The following is a 23,301-nucleotide window of genomic DNA, read 5'->3' as shown; positions in this document are numbered from 1 at the left end:
TCGATACATTGAATTTGGGTTGATTTGCATTGTTGAGGCTGAGTTACCAGGGTATAAAGCCATTAAAAAAATGAAACAGCATTTGCTCACTGTGACAGAACATTGACTCAGTAAGTCGCACTGCAGTTCGGTCGAAGGGTTCGGTTGATTGGCAAAGGTAAATTGCCGTCTCGTGTCCAGGGAGTGAATGAAGCATGTTAAGAGTGAATTAACCATGGGTTACGCGGGGACAAGGTCAGAAGTCACAGAACGCCAGGTTATAGTCTTTCAGGTTTATTTGAAATCGTAAGGGGGAGGGCTGCCCCTTCTTCAGGTGGAATATGCGGGAATAGGGAGGAGAACAAGGTCTTGGTGAGATGCTCTTCAGAAAGTCGACACCGGCTCGATTGACTGAAATGCCCTTTCTGGACTTTAGGATTCTGTGATTCTATCGGAAAGAGCAATGGCGGTGATTACTGGGGGATAAAGCCATTAGAGACGATGCTGACGGGGTGTACTGAGGATGACATTTTATTCACATGTTGCCTTGGAAAATTTACAACAGTTATCCCGGTACTAATGAAGACTTAATGGGGCTTTTTCAGGTTATGAAATGTTTGGACAGAGTAGATAGGTGGAAAATTCCCTCTTTCAAGTAAGTAAATATCTCGATATCATGCATTCAAAGCATTTGATAAAACCTTTGAAGCACAAGGAAATAATAAGAGCAGAATCGCTGTCACTCTGATAATCTGTTTTTCAAAATATTTGAAAGGCACATTTGGTGACATACAAGGAATAAATTTCACAAGGAGAGAGAGACAGCGTGTGGCTAGATAAAGGTGTTGGGGTGGGATGTAGATGGTCGGATGTTGCAGGGAAACAATGCCTAAGTTGGTTGACTTTAAATGTAAAGACATTTCATGACCACGTGCAGCTGAATACGATGCGGTTCCAAAATTCTGGATTTTGAAAGATTTGGTATAATATTCCACCTAAACCATTGTAAATGGAACTGAGTGGATTTTTCTTATTGCGAAGGGAAGATATTACATAATTAATAGGAAATGATCAGTTGCTTGGAGATCTACTTCCTGCTTTAATTATATGCGTTAAGGATGTGAGGACAAACATCATGATGTTTGGTCCATTTAATACTCGGTGAAATCTGCCAAAGCAACGAGCAACAAAACTGGTGGGTTTTCTTTTGCATTTTAACACTCTGTTTTTCTAAGCAGTATTTTCCTTAAGCTGAAATAAAGTCAGAGCAAATTTGAATACAATGTTTATCATTCCAATGAGATAAATCTAATTCACTTCCGATTATTACAATGAACATTGTGAGGTTGCAGCAAAATTAAAATTAAACGAACAAAACAGTGTTTCTTGCGATTTAATTCAATTCAGGGTCAGCCATATCAGAAAGGCCGTTGAGCCACAAAATCATCTTTATTGCCCCCTCCATGGCTGCTTCTTCATGTGAGAGAGAAAGTGACTGAAGAAATTATGAGTCAAATGTAGGTGTGAATATGAAGGAAAATTCTTGTTCTACGTTTCACTCTGACACAGTTCTGACTCAGAATGTATCAATGACAGCTATTCCTACTGTGAACATGGCTATTTATAGGTATTTGTTGTTATCATAATTCTGGTGAAAGCAGAAACACAATAACGGTGATGGAGTAGGTGTGAGGAGGTCAGGGTGAAGATGATGGAGTGAGTGTGAGTTGCTCAGGGTGAGAGTGATGGAGTGAATGTGAGGGGGGTCAGGGTGAAGATGATGGAGTGAGTGTGAGTTGCTCAGGGTGAGAGTGATGAAGTGAATATGAGGGGGGACAGGGTGAAGATGATGGAGTGAGTGTGAGTTGCTCAGGGTGAGAGTGATGGAGTGAATGTGAGGGGGGTCAGGGTGACGGTGATGAAGGGAGTGTGAGGGGGTCAGTGTGATGGTGATTGAGTGAGTGAGGGGGATCAGGGTAAAGATGATGGAGTGAGTGTGAAGGGGTCGGGGTGATGGTGTTGGAGAGTTTGTGAGGGGGTCAGGGTGAAAGTGATGGAATGAGTGTGAGGGTGTCAGGCTGATGGTGATGGAGTGAGTGTGAGGGGGTGAGGGTGACGGTGATGGAGTGTGTGTGAGGGGTCAGGGTGACGGTGATGGAGTGAGTGTCAGGGGGTCAGGGTGACATGAATGGAGTGCGAGTGAGGGGGTCAGAATGACAGTGATGCAGTGTGTGTGAGAGGGTCAGGTTGACAGTGAAGGAGTGAGTGTGAGAGGGTCTGTGTGTCGGTGATGGAGTGAGTGTGAAGGTGGTCAGTATGACGGTGATGGAGTGCGTGTGAGGGGGTGAGACTGACGGTGATGTAGTGATTGTGAGGTGGTGAGAGTGACGCAGATGGAGTGAGTGTTAGGGGAACAGAGTGACGGTGATGGAGTGAGTGTGACGGGGTAAGGGTAACGGTGATGGACTGAGTGTGAGGGGACAGGTTGGCGACGATAGTGTGAGTATAAGGGGGTGAGGGTGTCGGTAATGGAATGAGAGTGAGGGGGTCCGGGTGATGGTGATGGAGTGTGTGTGAGTAGTCAGTGTGACAGTGATGGAGTGAGTGTGAGTGTGTCAGGCTGACGGTGATGGAGTGAGTGTGACGGGCTCAGGGTGACAGTGATGGAGTTAGTGTGAGGAGGTCAGGTTGACATGAATGGAGTGCGTGTGAGGGGGTCAGAATGACAGTTATGCAGTGTGTGTGGGGGGTCAGGTTGACAGTGATGCAGTGAGTGTGAGCGGGTCAGGGCGACGGTGATGGGATGAGTGTGAGGAGGGTCAGTGTGACGGTGATGGAGTATGTGTGAGGAGGTGCGCGTGATGGTGATGTAGTTATCGTGAGGTGGTGAGGGTGACACTGATGGAGTGAGTGTGAGGGGGTCAGTGTGACGTTGATTGAGTGAGTGTGAGGGGTCCAGGGGGACGGTGATGGAGTGACTGTGAGTGGGCCAGTGTGACGTTCATGGAGTGACTGTGATTGGGTCAGGTTGGCGTTGATAGAGTGAGTGTAAGGGGGTGAGGGTATCGGTGATGGAGTGTGTGTGAGGGGGGTCGGGGTGATGGTGATGGAGTGTGTGTGAGGGGTCAGTATGACAGTGATGGAGTGAGTGTGAGGGTGTCAGACTGATGGTGATGGAGTGAGTGTGAGGCGCAGCGTGACAGTGATGGAGTGAGAGTGAGGGGGTCAGGGTGATGGTAATGGAGTGCGTGTGAGGGGGTCACGGTAACATTAATGGATGAAGTGTGAGGGGGTCAGGGTGACAGTGATGGAGTGAGTGAGACGTGGTCAGGGTGACGGTGATGGAGTGACTGTGAGGGGAGAAAGTGAGGACTGCAGATGCTGGAGTTCAGAGCTCAAAATGTGTTGCTGGAAAAGCGCAGCAGGTCAGGCAGCATCCAAGGAACAGGAGAATCGACGTTTCGGGCATGACTGTGAGGGTGTAAAGGTGACATTGATGGAGCGTGTGTGAGGGGGTCAGGGTGACGGTGATGGTGAGATTGTGAGGGGATCAGGGTGACGGTGATGGAGTGAGTGTGAGGGCGTCAGAGTGATGGTGTTAGAGTGATTGTGAGGGGATCAGGGTGACGGTGATGGAGTGATTGTGAAGGGGTCAGAGAGACGGTGATGGAGTGAGTGTGAGGGGGTGAGGGTGACGGCAATGGAGTGAGTGTGAGGGGTTCCGTGTGACGGTGATGGTGTGAGTGTGAGGGTGTCAGGGTGACGGTGATGGTGTGAGTGTGAGGGGGTCTGGGTTACAGTGATGGTGTGAGTGTGAGGGGGTCAGTGTGACAGTGATGGAGTGAGTGTGAGGGGGTCAGGTTGACGGGGATGGAGTGAGTGTGAGGGGTGAAGGGTGACGGTGATGGAGTGAGTGTGTGGGGGTCAGTGTGACAGTGATGGAGTGAGTGTGAGTGTGTCAGGTGGACGGTGATGGAGTGAGTGCGAGGGTGTGAGTATGACGGTGATAGAGTAATTGTGAGGGGGTCAGGGAGATGGTGATGGAGTGATTGTAAAGGCCGTCAGAGTGACAGTGATGGAGTGAGTGTGAGGGGGTCAGGGTGACATGAATAGAGTGCGTGTGAGGTGGTCAGGTTGATGTTTATGGAGTGAGTGTGTGAGGCTCAGGGTGACGCTGATGGAGTGAATGTGAGGGGGTCAATGTAACGGTGATGGAGTGAGTGTGAGGGGATGAGAGTGACAATGATGGAGTGATTGTGAGTTGGTCAGGGTGACGCTGATGGAGTGAGTGTGAGGGTGTCAGGGTGACTGAAATAGAGTGAGTGTGATGTGGCCAATGTGACCGTGATGGAGTGATTGTGAAGGCGGTCAGAGTGACGGTGATGGAGTGAGTGTGAGGGGGTCAGGGTGACATAAATGGAGTGCGTGTGAGGTGGTCAGGTTGACGTTTATGGAGTGAGTGTGAGAGGCTCAGGGTGACGGTGATGGAGTGAGTGTGAGAGGGTGCGGGTGACAGTGATATCGCGAGTGTGAGGGGGTCAGGGTGTCGGTGATCGACTGAGTGTGGGGTGTCAGTGTTACGGTGATGGAGTGAGTGTGAGGGAGGTCAGTGTGACAGCGATGAAGTGAGTGTGATGTGTCATAATGATGGTGACGGTGTGAATGTGAGGGGGTGAGGGTGTCGGTAATGGAATGAGTGTGACTGTTTCAGTGTGACGATGATGGAGTGAGTGTGAGGGCGTCAGGGTGACAGTGATGGTGTGAGTGTGAGGGGGTCAGGGTTACAGATATGGTGTGAGTTTGAGGCGGGTCAGTGTGACAGTGATGGAGTGATTGTGAGGGGGACAGGGAGACTGTGATGGAGTGATTGTGAAGGGGTCAGAGTGACGGTGATGGAGTGAGTGCGAGGGGGTGAGAGTGACGGTGATGGAGTGATTGTGAGTTGGTCAGGGACACGATGATGGAGTGATTGGGAGGGGGTCAGTGTGACAGTGATAGAGTAAGTGTGAGGGGGTCAGGGTTACGGTGATGGGTTGAGTGTGAGCAGGTCAGTGTGACGGTGAGGAGTGAGTGTGAGGGGGTCAGTGTGACAGTGATGGAGTAAGTGTGAGGGTGTCAGGGTGACGGTGATGGTGTGAGTGTGAGGGGGTCAGGGTTACAGTGATGGTGTGAGTGTGAGGGGGGGTCAGTGTGACAGTGATGGAGTGAGTGTGAGGGGTCAGGATGACGGTGATAGAGTGATTGTGAGGGGGTCAGGGAGACGGCGATGGAGTGATATGAGGGGGTGAGGGTGACTGTGATGGAGTGAGTGTGAGGGGGTCAGGGTGACATGAATGGAGTGCGTGTGAAGTGGTCAGGATGACAGTTATGGGGTGAGTGTGAGGGGATCAGGTTGACGTTGATGGAGTGAGTGTGAGAGGGTCAGTGTGACGTTGATGGAGTGAGTGTGAGAGGGTGAGAGTGACGGTGATGGAGTGATAGTGAGTTGGTCATGGTCATGATGATGGGGTGATTGTGAGGGGGACTGTGTGACGGTGATGGAGTGAGTGTGAGGGGGTCAGTGTGACAGTCATGGACTGAGTGTGAGGGTTTCAGGGTGATGGTGATGGAGTGAGTGTGAGGGTTGTCAGTGTGATCGTAATGGAGTGAGTGTGAGGGGCCAGGGTGAAGGTGATGGAGTGAGTGTGAGGGGTGTCAGGGTGACGGTGATGGAGTGAGTGTGAGGGGGTCAGACTGACGGTGATGTCGTGATTGTGAGGTGATGAGGGTGATGGTGAAGGAGTGATTGTGAGGAGTCAGTGTGACACAGTGATGGAGTGAGTGTGAGGGAGTCAGACTGACGGTATTAGAGTGATTGTGAGGGGGTCAGTGTGACCATGATGGAGTGAGTGTGAGGGGGTGAGAGTGCTGGTGATGTAGTGATTGTGATGCGGTGAGGGTGACGCTGATGGAGTAAATGTGAGGGGGTCAGTGTGACGGTGATGGAGTGACTGTGAGGAGGTCAGTGTGATGGTGATGGAGTGAGTGTGACGGGGCCAGTGTGATGGTCATGGAGTGAGTGTGAGGGGTTCAGGTTAGCGGTGATACAGTGAGTGTAAGTGGGGTGAGGGTGTTGTTGATGGAGTGAAAGTGAGAGGGTCCGGGTGACAGAGATGGAATCTGTGTGAGGGGATCGGGGTGATGGTGATGGAGTGTGTGTGAGGGTGTCAGGCTGACGGTGATGGAGTGAGTGTGAGGTGGTCAGGGTGACAGTGATGGAGTGATTGTGACTTGGTCAGGGTGAAGGTGATGGAGTGTGTGTGAGGGGGTCAGGGTGACGGAGATGGAGTGAGTTTTAGGTGGTCAGGGTGACGGTGATATTGTTAGTGTGGGGTCAGGTTGACGGTGATGGAGTGAGTGTGAGGGGATCAGTGTGGCGTTAATGAAGTGAGTGTGAGGGAGTCAGGGTGAGTGTGATGGAGTCTGTGTGAGTGCCACAGTGAGCGTGATGGTTTGAGTGTGAGAGGACAGGTTGACAGTGATGAAATGAGTGTGAGGTGTCATGGTGTTGGTGAAGGAGTGAATGTGATGGGGTCAGGATGAGGGTGATGGAGTGAGTGTGAAGGGGTTAAGGTAATGGTGATGGAGTGATGTGTGAAGCTGTTAAAGTGATGGTGATGGAGTGAGAGTGAGGGGTTCAGTGTGACGGTGGTGGAGTGAGTGCAAGGGGGTGAGGGTGACGGTGATGGAGTGAGTGTGAGGGGGTCAGGGTGACATGAATGGAGTGCGTGTGAAGGAGTCAGGATGACAGTGATGGATTGTTTGTTACGGGGTCAGGTTGACAGTGATGGAGTGAGTGTGAGGGGGTCAGGGTGACGGTTATGCTGCGAGTGTGAGGGTGAGCAGTGTGCCGGTGATGAAGTGAGTGTGAGGGGGTCCGGGTGAGTGTGATGGAGTCTGTGTGAGTGTCACAGTGAGCGTGATGGTTTGAGTGTGAGAGGACAGGTTGACAGTGGTGGAATGAGTGTGAGGTGTCATGGTGTTGGTGAAGAAGTGAATGTGATGGGGTCAGGATGAGGGTGATGGAGTGAGTGTGAAGGGGTTAAGGTGATGGTGATGGAGTGAGTGTGAGGGGTTCAGTGTGACGATGGTGGAGTAAGTGTGAGGTGGTCAGGAAATGGTGATGGAGTGAGTGTGAGGGGGTCAAGGTGACATGAATGGAGTGCGTGTGAGGTGGTCAGGATGACAGTTATGGAGTGAGTGTGAGGGGGTCAGAGTGACGGTGATGGAGTGAGTGTGAGGCAGTGAGTGTGACGGTGATGGATTGAGTGTGAGTAGTTCAGGGTGACATGAATGGAGTGCATGTGAGGGGGTCAGGATAACAGTGATGGAGTGTGTGAGCGGGTCAGATTGACGATGATGGAGTGAGTGTGAGGGGGGTTAGTGTGACGGTGAAGGAGTGAGTGTGACGGGTTGAAAGTGACGGTGATGGATTGTGTTTGAGGTGGTCAAGGTGACCCTGATGGAGTGATTGTGAGGGGGTCAGTGTGACAGTGATGGAGTAAGTGTGAGGATGTCAGGGTTACAGTGATGAGTGTGAGTGTGAGTGGGTCAGATTGACAGTGATGAGTTGAGTGTGATCGGGTCAGTGTGACGGTGCGGAATGAGTGTGAGGGGGTCAGGCTGACGGTGATGGAGTGAGTGTGAGGGGGTCAGGGTGACGTTGATGGAGTGAGTGTGAGGGGGTGAGAGTGACGGTGATGTAGTGTTTGTGAGGTGATTTGGGTGACGGTGAAAGTGTGATTGTGAGGAGTCAGTGTGACACAGTGATGGCGTAAGTGTGAGAGTGACAGGGTTACAGTGATGGAGTGAGTGTGAGGGGGTCAGACTGACGGTGATGGAGTGAGTGTGAGCGGGTCAGTGCGATGGTGATGAGTTAATGTGAGGGGTTCAGGCTGACGGTGATGGTTGGGGGGGTCAGGATAACTATGAAGTTGTATATGTGATGGGGCCAGTGTGAAGGTGATGGTGTGACTGTGAGGGGGTCAGTGTTACGGTGATGGAGAGAATGTATGGGGGTCAGGGTGACGGTGATAGAGTGATTGTGAGGGGGTAATGGTGACGGTGATGAAGTGACTGCAAGGGAGTCAGAGTGACGCTGATGGAGTGAGTGTGACGGGGTCAGAGTGACAGTGATAGAGTGTGTGTGAGATGGTCAGGGTGATGGTGATAGAGTGGGTGTGGGGGGGGTGAGGGTGTTGGTGATGGAGTGAAAGTGAGAGGGTCCGGGTGACGGAGATGGAATGTGTGTGAGGGTGTCAGGCTGACGGTGATGGAGTGAGTGTGAGGTGGTCAGGGTGACAGTGATGGAGTGAGTGTGAGTGGGTCAGTGTGACTGTGATGGATGAAGTGTGAGGGGGTCAGGGTGACAGTGATGTAGTGATTGTGACTTGGTCAGGGTGAAGGTGATGGAGTGTGTGTGAGGGGGTCAGGGTGACGGAGATGGAGTGAGTTTTAGGTGGTCAGGGTGACGGTGATATTGTTAGTGTGAGGTAGTCTGGGTTACAGTGATGGTGTGAGTGTGTGGGGGTCAAGGTGAAGGTGATGGAGTGAGTGTGAGTGCATCAGAGTAAAAGTGATGAAGTGAGTGTGAGGGGGTCAGTGTGACAGTGATGGAGTGTTTGTGAGGGGGGTCAGGGTGACGGTGATGGAGTGAGAATGAGGAGGTCAGCGTGATGATAATGGAGTGAGTGTGAGGGGGTCAGTGTGACAGTGATGGAGTGATTGTGTGGGGGTCAGGGAAGCATTGATGGAGTGAGTGTGAGGGGGTCAGAGTGATGGTGTTAGAGTGAGTGTAAGGGGGTGAAGGTGACGGTGATGGAGTGCGTGTGAATGAGTCTGGATAACAGTGATGGTTTGTGTGTGATGGGGTCAGGTTGACGGTGATAGAGTGAGTGTGAGGGGATCAGTGTGGCGTTAATGAAGTGAGTGTGAGTGAGTCTGGGTGAGTGTGATGGAGTCTGTGTGAGTGCCACAGTGAGCGTGATGGTTTGAGTGTGAGAGGACAGGTTGACAGTGATGGAATGAGTGTGAGGTATCATGGTGTTGGTGAAGGAGTGAATGTGATGGGGTCAGGATGAGGGTGATGGAGTGAGTGTGAAGGGGTTAAGGTAATGGTGATGGAGTGAGTGTGAGTGGTTCAGTGTGACGGTGGTGGAGTTAGTGTGAGGGGGTCAGGGTAACGGTGATGGATTGAGTGTGAGGGAGTCAGGGTGACAGTCATTGAGTGCGTGTGAAAGGGTCAGGGTGATGGTGATGGTGTGAGTGTGAGGGGGTCAGGATTACAATGATGGTGTGAGTGTGAGGGTGTCTGTGTGACAGTGATGGAGTGAGTGTGAGGGGTTCAGACTGATGGTGATGGAGTGAGTGTGCGGAGTTGAGGGTGACGGTGATGGAGTGATCGTGAGGGGTCAGAGTGACTGGGATGGAGTGCGTGTGAGAGGGTCAGGATGACAGTGATGGAGTGAGTGTGATGGGGTCAGTGTGATGGTGATGGAGTGAGTGTGAGGGTGTCAGGGTGATGGTGATGGAGTGATTGTGAGGGGGTGAGGGTGACAGTGATGGAGTGAGTGTGAGGGGGTCAGTATGATGCTAATGTAGTGAGTGTGAGGGGGTCAGGGTGACGGAATTGGAGTGAGTGTGAGGGGGTCAGTATGACATTGATGAAGTGAGTGTGATGTGTCATGGTGATGGAGACGGTGTGAGTGTAGGGAGTGAGGGTGATGATAATTGGAATAAGTGTGAGGGGTCCAGTGTGATGGTGGTAGAGTGAGTGTGAGGGTGTCAGGGTGACTGTGATGGATGAGTGTGAGGGGGTCAGGGTGAGTGTGATGGAATGTGTGTGAGTGTCACTGTGAGGGTGATGGTTTGAGTGTGAGAGGGCAGGTTGACAGTGATGTAATGAGTGTGAAGTGTCACGGTGATGGTGACGGAGTGAATGTGATGGGGTCAGGATGAGGGTGATGGAGTGAATGTGAAGCTGTTAAAGTGATGGTGATGGAGTGATGTGTGAAGCTGTTAAAGTGATGGTGATGGAGTGAGAGTAACGGGGTCAGAGTGACGGTGATAGGGTGAGTGCAAGGGGGTGAGGGTGACGGTGATGGAGTGAGTGTGAGGGGGTCAGGGTGACATGAATGGAGTGCGTGTGAAGGAGTCAGGATGACAGTGATGGATTATTTGTGACGGGGTCAGGTTGACAGTGATGGAGTGAGTGTGAGGGGGTCAGGGTGACGGTGATGGAGTGATTGTGGGGCGTTCAGTGTGACACTGATGGAGGATTGTGAGGGGGTCAGTGTGACAGAGATTGTGTGTGTGTGTGAGGAGGTCAGTGTGACATTGATGGTGTGATTGTGAGGGGGTCAGTGTGATTGTGATGGAGTGAGTATGAGGGGATCAGATTGGCGGTGATGGAGTGAGTGTGAGTGGTCAGTGTGATAGTAATGGAGTGAGTGTGAGGGGGTGTGGATGACAGTGGTGGAGTGAATGTGAGCGGGTCAGTGTGACTGTCATGATGTGAGTGTTTGGGGTCAGTGTGATGGTGATGGACTGAGTGTGAGAGGGATAGGGTGACAGTGATGTAGTGAGTGTGATGGTTTCAGGATGACAATCATAGTGTGTGTGTGAGGGGGGCAGGGTGACAGTGATGGAGTGAGTGTGATGGGGTTAGTGTGATGGTGATGGAGTGAGTGTGAGGGGGTCAGTGTGATGGTGATTGAGTGAGTGTGAGAGGGTGAGGGTAACAGTGATGTAGTGAATGTGAGGGTGTCAGGGTGACAACCATGGAGTGTGTGTGACGGGGTCAGGGTGACAGTGATGGAGTGCGTGTGAGGGGGTCATGGTGACGATGATGGAATGTGTGTGAATGTGTCAGGGTGACTGTGAAGGAGTGATTGTGAGGGGTTCAGTTTGACACTGATGGAGTGATTGTGAGGGGGTCAGTGTGACCGAGATTGTGAGTGTGTGAGGGGGTCAGTGTGACATTTATGGTGTGATTGTGAGGGGGTCAGTGTGAGGGAGATTGTTTGTGTATGGGAGGGGGTCAGTGTGACGATGATAGAGTGACTGTGAAGGCGACAGCGTGAGTGTGATGGAGTGTGTGTGAGTGTAACGGTGAGGGTGATGGTATGAGTATGAGTGGGCCAGGTTGACAGTGATTGAATGAGTGTGAGGTGTCACGGTGATGGTGACAGAGTGAATGTGATGGGGTCAGGGTGACGGTGATGGAGTGAGTGTGATGGGTTCAGGGAGACGGTGATGGAGTGTGTGTGAGAGGGTCAGGGTGACGGTAATGGAGTGAGAGTGAGGGGACCAGCGTGACGTTGATGCAGTGAGTGTGAGAGGGTGAGGGTGACTGTGATAGAGTGAGTATGAAGGGGTCAGATTGACCGTGATGGAGTGAGTGTGAGTGGTCAGTGTGACAGTGATGGAGTGAGTGTGAGTGGTCAATGTGACAGTGATGGAGTGAATGTGAGGGTGTCTGGGTGACAATCATGCAGTGTGTGTGAGGGGGTGAGGGTGACAGTGATGGAGTGAGTGTGAGGGGGTGAGGGTGACAGTGATGGAGTGAGTGTGAGGGGGTCAGTGTGATGGTAATGGAGTGAGTGTGAGGGGGTGAGGGTGATGGAGTGAGTGTGAGGGGGTCAGTGTGAGTGTGATAGTTTGAGTGTAAGAGGGCAGGTTGACAGTGATGGAATGAGTGCGACCTGTCACGGTGATGGTGACGGAGATAATGTGATAGGGTCAGGATGAGGGTAATGGAGTGAGTGTGAAAATGTTAAGGTGATGGTGATGGAGTGAGTGTGAGGGGGTCAGGGTGACAGTAATGAAGTGCACGTGAAGGGGTCAGGGTCATGGTGATGGAGTGTGTGTGAGGGTGTCAGTGTGACGGTAATGGAGTGAGTGTGAGGGGGAGAGGATGACAGTGGTGGAGTGAATGTGAGCGGCTCAGTGTGACCTTAATGATGTGAGTGTGTGGAGGTCAGTTTGATGGTAATGGAGTGAGTGTGAGAGGGTGAGGGTGACAGTGATGTAGTGGGTGTGAGGGTGTCAGGATGACAATCATGGTGTGTGTGTGAGGGGATCAGGGTGACAGTGGTGCCGTGATTATGAGGGGGGGTCAGTGTGACGGTGATGGAGTTAGTGTGAGGTGGTCAGTGTGATGGTGATTGAGTGAGTGTGAGAGGGTGAGGGTAACAGTGATGTAGTTAATGTGAGGGTGTCAGGGTGACAGTCATGGAGTGTGTGTGAGGGGGTCAGGGTGCCAGTGATGGAGTGAGTGTGAGGGAGTGAGGGTGACATTGATGGAGTGAGTGTGAGGGGGTCAGGGTGACAATGATGAAATGTGTGTGAGTGTGTCAGGGTGACAGTATTGGAGAGTGTGAGGGGGTCAGTGTGACATTGATGAAGTGATTGTGATGTGTCATGGTGATGGTGACAGTGTGAGTGTGAGGGGGTGAAGGTGATGGTAATTGGAATGCATGTGAGGGGTCCAGTGTGATGGTGGTGGAGTGAGTGTGAGGAGTTGAGGGTTACACTGATGAGGTGAGTGTGAGTGGGTGAGGGTTACTGGGATGGAGTGCGTGTGAGGAGGTCAGGATGACAGTGATGAAGTGAGTGTGAGGGTGTCAGGGTGACAGTGATGGAGTGATTGTGAGGGGTCAGTGTGACGGTAATGGAGTGATTGTGAGGGTGTCAGTGTGATTGTGATGTAGTGAGTGTGGGGGGTCAAGGTGACGTTGATGGAGTAAGTGTGAGTGGGTCAGGATGACAGGGAAGGAGTGTGTGTGAGGGGGTCAGGTTGACGGTGATGGAGTGATTGTGAGGAGTTGAGGGTGATGGTGATGGTGTGAGTGTGAGGGGGTGAGGGTGACTGGGATGGAGTGCATGTCAGGGGGGTCAGCATGGCGGTGATCGAATGAGTGTGAGGGGGTCAGAGTGACGGTGATGGAGTGAGTGTGAGGGGGTCAGAGTGACGGTGATGGTTTGAGTGTTGGGGGTAAGGGTGACAGTCATGGAGTGATTGTGAGGGGGTCAGTGTGACAGAGATTGTGTGTGTGTGAGGGGTACAGTGGGGCAATGATGGAGTGACTGTGAAGGCCTCGGGATGAGTGTGATGGAGTGTGTGTGAGTGTCACAGTGAGGCTGATGGTTTGAGTGTGAGACGGCCAGCTTGACAGTAATGGAATGAGTGTGAGGTGTCACGGTGATGGTGATGGAGTGAATGTGTTCGGGTCAGGATGAGGGTGATGCAGTGAGTGCGAAGGGGTTAGGGTGATGGTGATTGAGTGAGTGTGATGGGTTCAAGGAGTCGGCGATGGAGTGAAAGTGAGGGGGTCAGATTGATGTTGATGGAATGTGTGAGGGGGTCAGGGTGACAGAAATGGAGTGAGTGTGAAGGAGTGATGGTGACTGTGATGGAGTGAGTATGAGGGGGTCAGATTGGCGGTGATTGAGTGAATGTGAGTGTTTAGTGTGACAGTGATGGAGTGAGTGTGAGTGGTCAGTGTGACAGTGATGGAGTGAGTGTGAGTGATCAGTGTGGCAGTAATGGAGTGAGTGTGAGGGGGTGAGGATGACAGTGGTGGAGTGAATGTGAGGGGGTAAATGTGACCGTAATGATGTGAGTGGGTGGAGGTCAGTGTGATGGTGATGCAGTGAGTGTGAGAGGGTGAGGGTGACAGTGATGTAGTGAGTGTGAGGGTGTCAGGGTGACAATAATGGTGTGTGTGTGAGGGGGCTAGGGTGACAGTGATGGAGTGAGTGTGAAAATGGTCACTTAGATGGTGATGGAGTGAGTGTGAGAGGGTGAGGGTGACAGTGATGAAGTGAGTGTGAGGGTGTCTGGGTGACAATAATGGTGTGTGTGTGAGGGGGTTAGGGTGACAGTGATGGAGTGAGTGTGAGTGGGTCAGTGAGATGGTGATGGAGTGAGTGTGAGAGGGTGAGGTTGACATTGATGTCGTGAGTGTGAGGGCATCTGGGTGACAATCATGGAGTGTGTGCGAGGGGTTCAGGGTGACAGTGATGGAGTGAGTGTGAGGGGGTGAGGGTGACAGTGATGGAGTGAGTGTGAGGGGGTCAGTGTGACGGTCATGGATTGAGTGTGAGAGGGCCAAAGTGACGGTGATGGAGTGAGCGTATGGAGTTGAGGGTGGCGGTGATGGGGCGAGTGAGATGGGGTCAGGGTGACTGGGATGGAGTCTGTGTGAGGGGGTCAGGGTGACAGTGATGGAGTGTGTTTTGGGCGGGTAAGGGTGACAGTAATGGAGTGTGTGTGAGGGGGTCAGGATGACAGTGATGGAGTGAGTGTGATGGGGTCAGTGTGACGGTGATGGAGTGAGTGTGAGTGGGTCAATGTGATGGTGATTGAGTGAGTGTGAGAGGGTGAGGGTAACAGTGATGTAGTGAAAATAAAGGTATCAGGGTGACAGTCATGGAGTGTGTGTGAGGGGGTCAGGGTGACAGTGATGGAGTGAGTGTGAGGGAGTGAGGGTGACATTGATGGAGTGAGTGTGAGTGGGTCAGGATGAGGGTGATGGAGTGAGTGTGAAGGGGTTAGGGTGATGGTGATGGAGTGAGTGTGATGGGTTCAAGGAGTCGGCGATGGAGTGAAAGTGAGGGGGTCAGATTGACGTTGATGGAGTGTGTGAGGGGGTCAGGGTGACAGAAATGGAGTGAGTGTGAAGGGGTGAGGGTGATTGTGATGGAGTGAGTATGAGGGGGTCAGATTGGCGGTGATTGAGTGAATGTGAGTGATCAGTGTGACAGTGATGGAGTGAGTGTGAGTGGTCAGTGTGACAGTGATGGAGTGAGTGTGAGTGGTCAGTGTGGCAGTGATGGAGTGAGTGTGAAGGGGTGAGGATGACAGTGGTGGAGTGCATGTGAGGGGGTCAGTGTGACCGTAATGATGTGAGTGTGTGGAGGTCAGTGTGATGGTGATGCAGTGAGTGTGAGAGGGTGAGGGTTACAGTGATGTAGTGAGTGTAAGGGTGTCAGGGTGATGGTGATTGAGTGAGTGTGAGAGGGCATGGGTGACCGTGATGTAGTGAGTGTGAGGGTGTCTGGGTGACAATTATGGATTGTGTGTGAGGGGTTTCAGGGTGACAGTGATGGAGTGAGTGTGAGGGTGTCAGGGTGACAGTGATGGAGTGAGTGTGAGGGGGTCAGTGTGACGGTAATGGCGTGAGTGTGAGGGGGTCAGGGTGACGGTGATGGAGTGAGTGTGAGGGGGTCAACTGTCACAGTGATGAAGTGAGTGTGATGTGTCATGGTGAGGGTGTGAGTGTGATGGGGTTAGGGTGACAGTAAGTGGAATGATTGTGAGGGGTCCAGTGTGATGGTGGTGGAGTGAGTGTGAGGGGGGTCAGTGTGATGGTGATGGAGTGATTGTGAGGGGATCAGTGTGATGGTAATGGAGTGAGTGTGAGGACTTGAGGGTGATGGTGATGGTGTGAGTGTCAGGGGGTCAGGGTGACAATGAAGGAATGTGTGTGAGGGTGTCAGGGTGATGGTGATGGAGTGATTGTGGGGGGTTCAGTGTGACGCTGATGGAGTGATTGTGAGGGGGTCAGTGTGACGGAGATTGTGTGTGTATGTGAGGGGGTCAGTGTGACGATGATGGAGTGACTGTGAAGGTGTCAGGGTGAGTGGGATGGAGTGTGTGTGAGTGTCACAGTGAGGTTGATGGCTTGAGTGTGAGACAGCCAGCTTGACAGTAATGGAATGAGTGTGACCTGTCATAGTGATGGTGATGGAGTGAATGTGATGGGGTCAGGATGAGGGTGATGGAGTGAGTGTGAAGGGCTTAGGGTGATGGTGATGGAGTGAGTGTGAAGGGTTCAGGGAGATGGCGATGGAGTGAAAGTGAGGGGGTCAGATTGACGTTGATGGAGCGTGTGAGGGGGTCAGGGTGACAGTAATGGAGTGAGTGTGAAGGGGTGAGGGTGACTGTGATGGAGTGAGTATGAGGGGGTCAGAATGGCGGTTATGGAGTGAGTGTGAGTGGTCAGTGTGACAGTGATGGAGTGAGTGTGAGTGGTTAGTGTGACAGTGATGGAGTGAGTGTGAGGGGGTGAGGATGACAGTGGTGGAGTGAATGTGAGGGAGTCAGTGTGACCGTAATGGTGTGAGTGTGTGGAGGTCAGTGTGATGCTAATGGAGTGAGTGTGAGAGGGTGAGGGTGAGAGTGATGTAGTGAGTGTGAGACTGTCAGGGTGACAATATTGGTGTGTGTGTGTGAGGGGGTTAGGGTGACAGTGATGGAGTGGGTGTGAGTGGGTCAGTGAGATGGTGATGGAGTGAGTGTGAGAGGGTGAGGGTGACAGTGATGTAGTGAGTGTGAGGGTGTCTGGGTGACAATCATGGAGTGTGTGTGAGGGGTTCAGGGTGACAGTGATGGAGTGAGTGTGAGGGGGTGAGGGTGACAGTGATGGAGTGAGTGTGAGGGGGTCAGTGTGACGGTATGGAGTGAGTGTGTGGAGTTTAGGGTGACGGTAATGGGGCGAGTGAGATGGGGTCAGGGTGACTTGGATGGAGTGTGTGTGAGGGGGTCAGGGTGACAGTGATGGAGTGTGTGTGAGGGGTTAAGGGTAACAGTGATGGAGTGAGTGTGATGGGGTCAGTGTGACGGTGATGGAGTGAGTGTGAGGGGGTCAGTGTGATGGTGATTGAGTGAGTGTGAGAGGGTGAGGGTAACAGTGATGTAGCGAAAATAAAGGTATCAGGGTGACAGACATGGAGTGTGTGTGAGGGGGTCAGGGTGACAGTGATGGAGTGAGTGTGAGGGAGTGAGGGTGACATTGATGGAGTGAGTGTGAGGGGGTCAGGGTGACGATGATGGAATGTGTGTGAGGGGTCAGTGTGACATTGATGAAGAAATTGTGATGTGTCATGGTGATGGTGACGGTGTGAGTGTGAGTAGGTGAGGGTGATGGTAATTGGAATGAGTGTGAGGGGTCCAGTGTGATGGCGGTGGAGTGTGTGAGAGGTTGAGGGTGACGCTGATGTAGTGAGTGTGAGTGGGTCAGGGAGACTGGGATGTAGTGTGTGTGAGGGGGTCAGGATGACAGTGATGTAGTGAGTGTGAGGGGGGCCAGTGTGACGGTGATGGAGTGAGTGTGAGGGTGTCAGGGTGACGGTGATGGAGTGATTGTGAGGGTGTCAGTATGATTGTGATGGAGTGAGTGTGAGGTGGTCAAGGTGACGTTGTTGTTCTGAGTGTGAGTGGGTCAGGATGACAGGGAAGGAGTGTGTGTGAGGGATTCAGGTTGACGGTGATATAGTGATTGTGAGGAGTTGAGGGTGATGGTGATGGTGTGAGTATGAGGGGGTGAGGGTGACAGTGATGGAGTGAGTGTGAGGGTGTCTGGGTGACAATCATGGAGTGTGTGTGAGGGGTTCAGGGTGACAGTGATGGAGTGAGTGTGAGGGGGTGAGGGTGACAGTGATGGAGTGAGTGTGAGGGGGTCAGTGTGACGGTATGGAGTGAGTGTGTGGAGTTGAGGGTGACGGTAATGGGGCGAGTGAGAAGGGGTCAGGGTGACTGGGATGGAGTGTGTGTGAGGGGGTCAGGGTGACAGTGATGGAGTGTGTGTGAGGGGTTAAGGATAACAGTGATGGAGTGAGTGTGATGGGGTCAGTGTGACGGTGATGGAGTGAGTGTGAGGGGGTCAGTGTGATGGTGATTGAGTGAGTGTGAAAGGGTGAGGGTAACAGTGATGTAGCGAAAATAAAGGTATCAGGGTGACAGACATGGAGTGTGTGTGAGGGGGTCAGGGTGACAGTGATGGAGTGAGTGTGAGGGAGTGAGGGTGACATTGATGGAGTGAGTGTGAGGGGGTCAGGGTGACGATGATGGAATGTGTGTGAGGGGTCAGTGTGACATTGATGAAGAAATTGTGATGTGTCATGGTGATGGTGACGGTGTGAGTGTGAGTAGGTGAGGGTGATGGTAATTGGAATGAGTGTGAGGGGTCCAGTGTGATGGCGGTGGAGTGTGTGAGAGGTTGAGGGTGACGCTGATGTAGTGAGTGTGAGTGGGTCAGGGAGACTGGGATGTAGTGTGTGTGAGGGGGTCAGGATGACAGTGATGTAGTGAGTGTGAGGGGGGCCAGTGTGACGGTGATGGAGTGAGTGTGAGGGTGTCAGGGTGACGGTGATGGAGTGATTGTGAGGGTGTCAGTATGATTGTGATGGAGTGAGTGTGAGGTGGTCAAGGTGACGTTGATGTTCTGAGTGTGAGTGGGTCAGGATGACAGGGAAGGAGTGTGTGTGAGGGATTCAGGTTGACGGTGATATAGTGATTGTGAGGAGTTGAGGGTGATGGTGATGGTGTGAGTATGAGGGGGTGAGGGTGACTGGGATGAAGTGCGTGTGAGCGGGGTCAGCATGAAGATGATGGAGTGAGTTTGAGGGGGTCAGGGTGACAGTCATGGAGTGATTGTGAGGGTGTTAGTGTGACAGAGATTGTGTGTGTGTGAGGGGGCAGTAGGACGATGATGGAGTGACTGTGAAGGCGTCAGGGTGAGTGTGATGGTGTGTGTGTGAGTGTCACGGTGAGAATGATGGCTTGAGTGTGAGACGGCCAGCTCAACAGTAATGGAATGAGTGTGAGGTGTCGCGGTGATGGTGACAGAGTGAATGTGATGGGGTCAGGATGAGGGTGATGGAGTGAGTGTGAAGGGGTTAGGGTGATGGTGACAGAGTGAATGTGATAGGGTCAGGATGAGGTTGATGGAGTGAAGGTGAAGGGTTCAGGGAGTCAGCAATGGAGTGAAAGTGAGGGGGTCAGATTGACGTTGATGGAGTGTGTGAGGGGGTCAGGGTGACAGAAATGGAGTGAGTGTGAAGGGGTGAGGGTGACTGTGATGGAGTTAGTATGCGGGGGTCGAATTGGCGGTGATGGAATGAATGTGAGCCGGTCAGTGTGACAGTGATGGAGTGAGTGTGAGTGGACAGTGTGGCAGTGATGGAGTGAGTGTGAGGGGGTGAGGATGACAGTGGTGGAGTGAATGTGGGGGGGTCAGTGTGACCGTAATGATGCGAGTGTGTGGAGGTCAGTGTTATGGTGATGGAGTGAGTGTGAGAGGGTGAGGGTGACAGTGATGTAGTGTGTGAGGGTGTCAGGGTGACAGTGATGGAGTGAATGTGAGGGCGTGAGGGTGACAGTGATGGAGTGATTGTGAGGGGGTCAGTGTGACGGTAATGGAGTGAGTGTTAAGGGGTCAGTGTGACAGTGATGAAGTGAGTGTGATGTGTCATGGTGATGGAGACGGTGTGAGTTTGATGGGGTGAGTGTGACAGTAAGTGGAATGAGTGTGAGGGGTCCAGTGTGATGGTGGTAGAGTGAGTGTGAGGGTGTCAGGGTGACAGTGATGGAGTGAGTGTGAGGGGGTCAGGGTGAGTGTGATGGAGTGTGTGTGAGTGTCATTGTGAGTGTGATGGTTTGAGTGTGAGAGAGCAGGTTGACAGTGATGGAATGAGTGCGAGGTGTCACGGTGATGGTGACAGAGTGAATGTGACGCTGATGGTGTGATTGTGAGGGGGTCAGTGTGACGGAGATTGTGTGTGTATGTGAGACGGTCAGTGTGACGATGATGGAGTGACTGTGAAGGTGTCAGGGTGAGTGTGATGGAGTGTGTGTGGTTGTCACGGTGAGGTTGATGGCTTGACTGTGAGACGGCCAGCTTGACAGTAATGAAATGAGTGTGAGGTGTCACGGTGATGGCGACGGAGTGAATGTGATGGGGTCAGGATGAGGGTGATGGAGTGATTGCGAAGGGGTTAGGGTGATGGTGATGGAGTAAGTGTGATGGGTTCAGGAAGACGGCGATGGAGTGAAAGTGAGGGGGTCAGATTGACGTTGATGGAGCATGTGAGGGGGTCAGGGTGACAGAAATGGAGTGAGTGTGAAGGGGTGAGGGTGACTGTGATGGAGTGAGTATGAGGGGGTCAGAATGGCGGTTATGGAGTGAGTGTGAGTGGTCAGTGTGACAGTGATGGAGTGAGTATGAGGGGGTCAGAATGGCGGTTATGGAGTGAGTGTGAGTGGTCAGTGTGACAGTGATGGAGTGAGTGTGAGTGGTTAGTGTGACAGTGATGGAGTGAGTGTAAGGGGGTGAGGATGACAGTGGTGGAGTGAATGTGAGGGGGTCAGTGTGACCGTAATGGTGTGAGTGTGTGGAGGTCAGTGTGATGCTGATGGAGTGAGTGTGAGAGGGTGAGGGTGACAGTGATGTAGTGAGTGTGAGGGTGTCCGGGTGACAATCATGGTGTGTGTGTGAGGGAGTTAGGGAGACGGTGATGGAGTGAGTGTGAGGGGGTCAGGGTGACAGTGATGGAGTGAGTGTGAGAGGGTCTGTGTGAGTGTGAAGGAGTGTGTGTGAGTGTCACTTTGAGTGTGATGGTTTGAGTGTGAGAGGGCAGGTTGACAGTGATGGAATGAGTGTGAGGTGTCACGGTGATGGTGACGGAGTGAATGTGATAGGGTCAGGATGAGGGTGATGGAGTGAGTGTGAAGGGGTTAAGGTGATGGTGATGGAGTGAGTGTGAAGGGGTTAGGATGACGGTGATGGAGTGACTGTGAGCGGGACGTGGTGTCAGTGATAGAGTGAGTGTGAGGTGTCACGGTGATTGTGACAGAGTGAGTGTGAGGGGGTCAAGATGATGGTGATGGAGTGAGTTTGTGGTGGTCAGGGAGAGTTTGATGGATTGAGTGTTAGGGGGTCAGGGTGACGGTGATGTAGGTTGTTAGAAGGGGTCAGAGTGAAGATGGTGGAGTGATTGTGAGGGATTCAGAGTGACGTTGATGGAATGAGTGTGAGGTGTCACTGTGATGGTGATGGAGTGAGTGTGAGGGGGTAAGGATGAGGGTGATCAAGTGTGTGCGTGGTGTTCAGTGTGAGTTTGATGGATTGAGTGAGAGGGGATCAGAGTGAGGATGATGGAGTGATTGTGAGGGAGTCAGGGTGAAGTTGATGGAGTTATTGTGAGGGGGTCAGAGTGATGGTGATGGAGTGAGTGTAATGTTTCACGGTGATGGTCACGGAGTGATGTGAGGGGTCAGCATGATGGTGATAGAGTGAGTGTGAGGGTGCCGGGGTGCATTTGATGGAGTGAGTGAGGGTGTCAGGGTGACGGTGATGGAGTCAGTGTGAGGGGGGTCTGGTTGATGATGATGGAGTGAGTGTGGGGAAACAGGGTGACGGTGTGAATGTGAGGGGGTCAGGTTGAAGGTGATGGACTGAGTGTGAGGGGGTCAGTGTGATGGTAAAGGAGTGAGTAAGCGGGTCATTGTAACGGTGATGGCGTGAGTGTGAGTGTGTCAGGATGAGTTTGATGGAGTGTGAGGTTTCAGGGTGACGGTGATCAAGTGAGTGTGAGGGTGTCGGGGTGACCGTGATGGAGTGAGTGTGAGGGTGGCCGGGTGATGGAGATGGAGTGAGTGGGTCAGGCTGACAGTGACGGAGTGAGGGTGAGTGATACATGGTGACGGTGATGGAGGGAGAGTGAGGGGGTCAGGTTGATGTTGACGGGGTGAGTGTGACAGCATCAGGGTAAGGGTGATGGAGTGAGTGGGTGGGGGTCAGGATGACGTTGATGGAGTGAGGGTGAGGGGGTCAGTGTGACAGAGACGGAGTGAGTGTGAGTGGGTCTGGGTGATGGGGATGGAGTGAGTGTGAGGGGTCCAGGTGATCTAGATGGAGTGAATGGGTCAGGGTGACAGTGATGGAGGGAGTGTGAAGTTAAGTGTGTTGGTGATGGAGTGAGTTTGAGGGAGTCAGCGTGATGGTGACGGGGTGAGTGTGAGGTGATCAGTGTGACGGTGAAGGAGTAAAACTGAGGGTGTCAGAGTGAAGGTGGTGGAGTGAGTGTGAGGGGGTCAGGGTGAGTGTGATGGAGTGAGTGTGAGGAGTCAGGGTGACAGTAATGGAGTGGTGTGAGCGGTTCAGGGTGACAGTGATGGAGTGAGTGTGAGGGGATCAGGGTGAGGGTGATGGAGTGAGTGTGAGGGAGTCAGGGTGTCGGTGACGGAGTGAGAGTGAGGGGTACAGGGTGACGGTGACGGAGTACGCATGATGGGGTCAGGGTGATAGTGATGGTGTGAGTGTGTGGGTGTCAGGGTGACTGTGATGGTGTGAGTCAGTGGGTCAGGGTGACTACGATGGTGTAATTGTGAGGGTGTCAGGGTGACTGTGATGGAGTGAGTGTGTGGGTGTCAGGGTGACTGTGATGGTGTGAGTCAGTGGGTCAGGGTGACTACGATGGTGTAATTGTGAGGGTGTCAGGGTGAGTGTGATGGAGTGTGTGTGGTTGTCACGGTGAGGTTGATGGCTTGACTGTGAGACGGCCAGCTTGACAGTAATGAAATGAGTGTGAGGTGTCACGGTGATGGCGACGGAGTGAATGTGATGGGGTCAGGATGAGGGTGATGGAGTGATTGCGAAGGGGTTAGGGTGATGGTGATGGAGTAAGTGTGATGGGTTCAGGAAGACGGCGATGGAGTGAAAGTGAGGGGTCAGATTGACGTTGATGGAGCATGTGAGGGGGTCAGGGTGACAGAAATGGAGTGAGTGTGAAGGGGTGAGGGTGACTGTGATGGAGTGAGTATGAGGGGGTCAGAATGGCGGTTATGGAGTGAGTGTGAGTGGTCAGTGTGACAGTGATGGAGTGAGTATGAGGGGGTCAGAATGGCGGTTATGGAGTGAGTGTGAGTGGTCAGTGTGACAGTGATGGAGTGAGTGTGAGTGGTTAGTGTGACAGTGATGGAGTGAGTGTAAGGGGGTGAGGATGACAGTGGTGGAGTGAATGTGAGGGGGTCAGTGTGACCGTAATGGTGTGAGTGTGTGGAGGTCAGTGTGATGCTGATGGAGTGAGTGTGAGAGGGTGAGGGTGACAGTGATGTAGTGAGTGTGAGGGTGTCCGGGTGACAATCATGGTGTGTGTGTGAGGGAGTTAGGGAGACGGTGATGGAGTGAGTGTGAGGGGGTCAGGGTGACAGTGATGGAGTGAGTGTGAGAGGGTCTGTGTGAGTGTGAAGGAGTGTGTGTGAGTGTCACTTTGAGTGTGATGGTTTGAGTGTGAGAGGGCAGGTTGACAGTGATGGAATGAGTGTGAGGTGTCACGGTGATGGTGACGGAGTGAATGTGATAGGGTCAGGATGAGGGTGATGGAGTGAGTGTGAAGGGGTTAAGGTGATGGTGATGGAGTGAGTGTGAAGGGGTTAGGATGACGGTGATGGAGTGACTGTGAGCGGGACGTGGTGTCAGTGATAGAGTGAGTGTGAGG

Source organism: Chiloscyllium punctatum, chromosome 18 (assembly GCF_047496795.1).
Source record: "Chiloscyllium punctatum isolate Juve2018m chromosome 18, sChiPun1.3, whole genome shotgun sequence".
NCBI classification, from domain to species: Eukaryota; Metazoa; Chordata; class Chondrichthyes; order Orectolobiformes; family Hemiscylliidae; genus Chiloscyllium; species Chiloscyllium punctatum.
Note: the sequence above shows the minus strand (reverse complement) of the source record.